This window comes from Ipomoea nil, unplaced genomic scaffold, assembly GCF_001879475.1.
Source record: "Ipomoea nil cultivar Tokyo-kokei standard unplaced genomic scaffold, Asagao_1.1 scaffold2735, whole genome shotgun sequence".
Classification (NCBI taxonomy): Eukaryota; Viridiplantae; Streptophyta; class Magnoliopsida; order Solanales; family Convolvulaceae; genus Ipomoea; species Ipomoea nil.
Window position 1 is genome coordinate 286,882 of NW_017619163.1, and position 7,416 is coordinate 294,297.

The 7,416-nt window shown below is 34.7% G+C and overlaps 2 long non-coding RNA genes across 2 annotated transcripts; one reads left to right on the top strand and one right to left on the bottom strand.

The window, feature by feature from the left end:
- Positions 1 to 3,197: 3,197 nt before the first annotated feature.
- Positions 3,198 to 5,059, top strand: LOC109156505. Its single transcript, XR_002050036.1, has 2 exons — positions 3,198 to 3,393; positions 4,912 to 5,059. It is a non-coding gene; the product is annotated as an uncharacterized LOC109156505 (long non-coding RNA).
- On the bottom strand, positions 3,718 to 5,299 carry LOC109156506. Its single transcript, XR_002050037.1, has 4 exons — positions 5,210 to 5,299; positions 5,025 to 5,094; positions 4,349 to 4,493; positions 3,718 to 3,890 (listed from the first exon to the last, which is right to left on the bottom strand). It is a non-coding gene; the product is annotated as an uncharacterized LOC109156506 (long non-coding RNA).
- Between the last annotated feature and the right edge of the window lie 2,117 nt (positions 5,300 to 7,416).

A 7,416-nucleotide genomic window follows, 5' to 3' on the forward strand; every position in this document is an offset into this window, starting at 1 on the left:
GAGGAGTCGCTTCCAAAGAACCTTCCCCCCGATGGCCCAGGGGGAGAGGGGCAGAACGTATCCCAGAAGGATGGCATGAGCGGCAGATCCACAGGCTCCTCGTCATCAGGATACGTCTCCATGTAACGAGTGTAGTCCTCATCATCCATCAGACCCGTGACAGGCCCGTTGGGGTCGTCCAGAGGAATAGAGAACGTCATGCGGAAAGTCAATTGTTCAGGGACGGCCACCTCCACAAAGGATCCATCTTGAGAAGTCACCCGGGCGGTTGTTGGAGTCGGCGGACGAAGCAAAGGCGGCACGACTTCTCGCTGAGGTGGGGTCGGCGGCTGAGAAGCTGAGGAGGTGGCACCCGCAGGAGATCTTCGAGGAGTCGGACGAGAAGCTTTTCTCTTGCTTTCCCTCTCAGGCCGAGTCCGCTTCGAAGGAAGGGGGTGTCGGGGAGAGCCGAAATCAATCCGCTTCCCTTTTAGAGGTGAGCGACCCATGGTGGACCAATGGAAGAAACGAGAAGAATAAGAGGCCTTTTATAGGAGCCGCACAGAGCTAGGAGAATCAAAACGGTTCCGGTAAATCCGGGGAGATGGCAGAGAATCCGGGCGTAATAAGGGACATTCAATGCAGAGATTCGGAGGTCGAAATAGATGTTCGGCTACTACTTTTCCTAACCCAGGTTGGCGGACTGGGTACAGAAAAGTGAGGGACTAATTGATGGGGTGAGGACCCCGGCCCAAGAAAGTTTGGCCCAAAGAAAGGGTCCGAGACAAGAAAGGTGGGCTGGTGTCAAAGGAAGCCCGGGAGTCGGCCCAGGCCCAAGCACGAAGACCTAATTCAGAGCTGCTATGAGGAGCCCAGTGGGAGTTTGGGCCGGGACGAGGAGTCGACAGGGGCCCAAACCCAAAGAAAGACTCGGTTCAAGGAGCGGTTGAGAGCATTAAAGAGACTCGTTTAAATAGAGAGCCGTTAGGGCATTGAAAGCAGGACTCGGTCAGGCCGTTACAAGATCGCGAGAGCCGTTGGCCGACCTAGTAATGGCGTCCAACGGCTCGGCGCTGTAATTAGCTTTGAAGTCGGCCATTAAGGGCCTTTAAGTCAGTGGGGGAGGAGCCTGCTATATAAAGGCCCCTCTACTCTTGTAAGAAGGACAAGCAAAGACCCAAAGAAGGGAGTAACACAAAATTATAAACGAGTGCTTCACTCCAATATACATTTTATTGAAAGGTGTATCCTCCAGCTAAAAGGTTGTGTTGGACCTCCTTGGGCCCGAAAACCCAAAAACCATCAGTATGTATAATTGTAGATTGTAGATTTAAAATATTCGTAGTATATGTTTAACAATTATCCAACTCTAATTGGAATGAGGTTCGAACCTAAGATTTTTCTTATATCAATTAATGAGTAAGTTAAAAATAATAAATAGTTAACGGAATATTCTGTTACTAAAGTTTATACTAACGGAATTTAGGTTATTTAAGGAAAGAAAATAATATAATTGTGAACAAAGAAAATTGAATAAAATATTTAATATCCAAAATTCTAGTTACATTGAGTATCAATGAATGCGGTGTGGGTACAAGTCTCTGGATGATCCTCTGATTCTTCAATTGATGTCTTGAACACTCCACCATTGAAGGGCCTCCGGGTTTCAAGTGGCTTGATCTTCAAAGAAGGGCTTGTATATATAGTTTGTTCTTCTTGAAGGGCATCCGGGTTCAAATGGCTTGATCTTCAATAGAGGTTTGGATCAACATGTGGAGGAGGATGGGCTTTTACTTGATCACATTTTTATTGTGATCTCTGAATAAATTTGATGTTTCTATGAATTGTTCCTAAGATCTGTGATTACATTGAAAGGCTCTATTTATATATAGCTGTAGGATAGAGAGTTTTGATAAGCTCAAACTCTTTTGATATTATCTAATTAACAAATTAGATAATATCAATATTATCCATACAGAAATTCAAATATACTAATATTGATAAATAATCAATATTTATCAAAATTTATGTGTCAACAATAATAGAGAGTAAATAAGGAAAATCATTAAAAAATATTAAAATCAAAATAATATGAACCATTCATTTTAAGAAACAATAGGACCAACATTTTTTTGTTCCAATTAAGGGCCTAACATTATTGGCTCTTATTATAATTGTAGATTATTAGATTCAAATCCTTTAGTATTTATAAAACCATTACCTTTTACAATGGAAATGCACTTCATAGGCAAAAATAATGTGGGAAATTGATGAAGATGAATTGAGAACATAGAAGACAATCAAGATATTGACATCTTCCAGTTTGTCAACTTATCTTTTGATAAGTTTGATCTAGAGCTTGTATTTTGTTTTATGAAGATGTCAATGAAACATAAGCAATTAATCAAGTATGTTCTTGATTTTGCATTTAATCAAGTATGTTCTTATTTAGACGGATGTGTATATTTCGATTTTAGGAATATTATACACATGCAATAATTTTCAGATCTAGAAATTTATGAGTATATCAACAAAGAGTTAGCGCTGGAGTATTTATTTTTTTTTAATATCTGTTATGTGCAATATTTTTGTTCATATGTGCGTTTTTTATATAGATTTTTTATTTTTTATATGCGTGTATATTGTCGGATAAATTTGGGTTTATTATTATATAGATTTAACATCCCATGTGTTCAATTTATATGTCATATTTTTTTTTGGACTTTATTTGAGTTCAAATGCGATTATATTTGAAAATTGTTTAGTTAACTGTTGAGAAAACTCTGAGTTCATTGGTTTGTGAGAAACCTGCTCATCTTGCAGTTTTCTTGATATATCATTGTTTTTCGGAATCAAAAGATCATTTTCACTGGACTCTATTTCTGCTTTGATGGATGGTTAGTGCTGCAGTGGTTAAAGCTTTTGCAGATGAATCTGCAAGCTCAAAAACACACATGTAAAATTCCAGTTTAAAACTAAAATAGCTTTATGTAATGTAGTGTAGATGGGATGAATCCTCCATGTTTCTGATATGAACTATGTACTACGACAAAAATGGAGGCTGATACCAAAAGTGGATGGAAATTTGCACCTTCATTGTTTCATTTCCTAGATGAGCAATATTTGCTATATTGTAATACTGACTAATTCTAATTATGATTATGCACCAGAACAGAACATGCATAAAAATAGATTTCCAGTGAGATCAATTTTTGTTTTTTGTTTTTTGTTTTTTGTTTTTTTCCATTTACCTCAACATTAGAGTGTAAGCTTTTAAATGCAGAAAATAATATTTCTATTATTTGTATGCACATGTCCTCAAAAAACTATGGCAATATTGCAGACGACGGGAACTAAGATGTCTGGGTAGAGCTACAAAGAAGAGATACATACAGTGAACACCTTCTTTGAAGGGTAATATTCTTTTATAACTTTTTAACTATATTTTTTTACATATATATATATATATATATATATATATATATATATATATATATATATATATAAATAATTAAGGCTGTTTCATTTATATATCAGATTTTATTTTTGGTTTATTTTGGTTCACATGCAATGAATATTTTAGAATTGCTTTATTTCACAATTAGCAACGAACAACAGGTATGTTTTCATTGTACCTTGTTAACAAATTTGATATACGTTTCAATTGCATATTTTTTCCTAGAATTCACATTACTTTTTTTAAAAAAAAAAATTTGGTGCAGATTTCACACACATATGTAAAGCAAATCAGGTACATATTGCAAATGAAATATTAAGTCAATATTTGATTGAGTTTGAATGTAGAACAACAGGTATGTTTTCATTGTACCTCTATCTTCAACATCGTGTTTTCTTTTTCCACGTATGGTAGTTGACCCCTTCACTTTCTTCATTGTTCTTGCAGTTCTTTACTATGCACATACACAACTTTTCTTTGAGAAAGAACATCTTTGTTTCTTAAATGGCATGTATATATAGATACCAACTTTTAAAGAATTGAAGTCACTATCAAACATTAGTATATGAGAGTCAAAGCTTACCATCAACAATTAATGCCTAGTAGTAGGGCTGCTAGGTGTATGGGAAAAGTAGCAATATTGTGTGTATTGGATATTGTGTAATTTATATTGTACTCGAGAAAGGTGATGGCTTGTTTTTGTACTTTAAATAAGAAATAAATTATTCAAATATTATATCATATTTTAACAAAAAAGCTTTTACAATTTAAAAATCTAAAAGCCTAAAAACTTCATAAATTGTTAACAATTTTTCAGTAGAATCCAACAAAGCTGAATAGGAATTCATTCTCATCACCAATGTGAGGTTAGATAATAAATAGGACCAAAAAAGCTCAAAAATATAATGCTACCTTGTATTTTGTATTGCCGTAGGAACCAGATCCATGCGTCTTGTTAGTTTGCACCATGCCTGTTTCCCCAAAGAGGTCACCTCTGAGCATATCACAGTCTAATGCAACTACAGCTCAATCTCTGAATAACTTGAGTCCATTGGTACTATAGTGAAACATTAGAAAAGCCAACAGGGGCATTCACATCAGATAATTTCTTCCTTTTTTCAGTATATGCATAGACAGATTTACAACAAAAGATTGAATTTCATGACTACAATTCACTTGGCAGTATATGCATAGACAGATAAAGGACTAAGGATTGAAATTCACAACTAAAATTTACTTGACTTCATAAAATGCTAAGAAAGATAGAAACAGTGTTATAAATAATATATAATGCGCTGTAAATAATGACACTAAATATGAATTTAAGAAAAAAGAAATAAAAGAACTGACCTTGTATACTATTTACTATGCAAATCAAATTCAATAACCAAGCTTTATTTATATGATATTAACTTCTGATCAGCATGCATGTTTCTTTCTAGTACTAACAGAATTGTTTTATAAATATGGTGTAGATGGTGTAGAGTTGAGACACATATCCAAAGCAAAACAGGAACATGGTGCAAATCAAATAGTAAGTGCAAATTTGATAAAGCTTGAATTTAAAACACCATGTATGCTTTTGTACCTTTTTTGTTCCTATAAAAGTTTTCTCATTCCACATATGCTTGTTGATCCCTTCATCCTTTTCATTCTGCCTGCATTTGTTAACTATTGATCCCTTCTCTAAAAGTTTTTTGTGTGTGTGTGTGTGTGTGTGTGTGTGTGTGTGTGTGTGTGTGTGTGTGTGTGTGTGCATATTAAACAACTTACGTAAAGTAGAGTTCCAAAAGAAAAGGATGTTGGTATTAACTCAATAGTAGATTCCTTGGTCTGCTGAAGATGAAGCTGCGCACCCACAATAAACTGCCCGGATATCTCTTTCCTTGATTGCAGAAATATGTAATTTGTTTTTTAAGTTTGTATTTGAATAGAGGCTGAAGTCTCAAAACATGTATCTTCTTCTATATATAAGCGTGGAACTAAGGTAGTGAAACTGTAACATCGATAGCCATACCTGCTGCCGTAAAAAATTAAAGGAAATACCAACTCTGCCAACAATACAGCACTCCCCGTACACAACTTGATTGAAACCACACGCTTCCTATCAAGAAGCAGGTGTGGATACTGGATACGTAAACAGGCAATAGGCTACAACCCTACAAATATGGCCTTCCACTCACACAAAGCGCCATCGTTTCCCATGGGCGGGAAAACAATTTTTTTTTTATTTACCAAAAATATTTGGATTTATTATAATAGAGGATAGAGGATTTTCTATTCCTTGTTCCGTGCAACATATGTGCTTAACTATTACTCCGTACTTTTTAATTATTATTTTTCTCTTTGTATCTCCCGTCTCTACATACACTAAGTAAGAAGAGTGACGAAGAATATAGAAATTCAAGTATAGAATTAAGGTGATCTAACATAATACACTTTACTGATAGTTTTGTCGGGACTAGGTCCACTATAAATTCGGTATGAAAATACTAATGAGGATAGGAAAATAATAATAGTATAAATCGGGTATGGAAATACTAATGGGGGTAGGAAAATAGTAATAGTATTCAGGGACGAAGTCAGAAAAATATTTGAGTGGGGGCGAAATTTAAATGACGTTAGAAATATCAATTACAAAATATCACACAGTTATAATAATTAAGATTAAAATACAAAATATACAATAAATTACAATAGAATGTTTTTTTTTATAGATTAAACGATAGTTAGAGTCGGAGCCAAAAATATACTTGAGTGGGATGAAAATGTAAAAATATTTATGACAAAATATGAAACATAATCAATTAGATAAAATAATTTGAATACAATGAAGTATAATATAAACTTGTATACTACATTAATTAAATGATTCATAGAAAGTAGACTAAAAGAGATTTTAATTTGTTAATTGAATGATTCATAAAAATAGGGTAAAAAATATTTATTTTGGAAAGGGATGAAAGAGATAAAATAAATAAGTGAAGATAAGGAAAAATGTGTTGAATGATATTTGAACCTATAACCATACACTATTTAACATCAAATTTAGAGTTCTACCAACTAAACTACTCTAACTATTACTATTTTAATTTAAACATAAGTATATATTTTATACAACATTTAATGTTATATATGTCAATATATACATACATATAAAGGGGTAGGGTGGGGGGAGTGGGGGCAGCTGCCCCCACTGCCCCATACTGCCTCCGTCCCTGATAGTATTGCTTGTCCAATGGAATGTGTACAAAGCCTAAGATACCGTTCTAAAATACTAATGGGGATACGAAAATAGTAAAAGTATTGCTTGTCCTATGAAATGTGTACAAAGCCTAAGATACCATTCTAAAATAACGGTCCAAATAATAGGCAAATAACCCACACCGACCACTAACCATGACCCAAGGCAGCCATGGTGTGGCTACAGCGTGCCAGGCCACACGGCCAGGGTTCCATCGGGTGCACCCGGTATGCTAGGAAAAACTAGTTTTTGTATAACAACGACAACAATACCACCACCACCACCAATAACAAAAACAACAACAACAACAACAATAACAACAACAACAACAACAATGTGCATTCAATTATTTCTTATATGTGATAACATAGTGATATGTGAGTGTGCTTATCATATTAAGTCCTTATCATATCTAGAAATGGAAACTAAAGTAGCGAACCTGATTGGTCGATCTTCTCTTCACACTCTAATTAGATAAAATATATTAGAACAATTTATTAGGCTATGTGAATTTTATTGGAAGGTTTGATTTGGGTTGAAAAAGGGCTAATTTTTGGGGGGGTTTTTAAATGTCCTCGGTCACACCCTGTTATAAGGTGATACATAGAATTAGGACGATACTGCAAGTGAGGTTCACAACAAATGGTTGATTTCTTTATAAATCCTCACTTATGGTCAATCATTGATTCCTTTTTGAAATGTAAGACAGGTCACACACTTATGTAGATGAGTATAA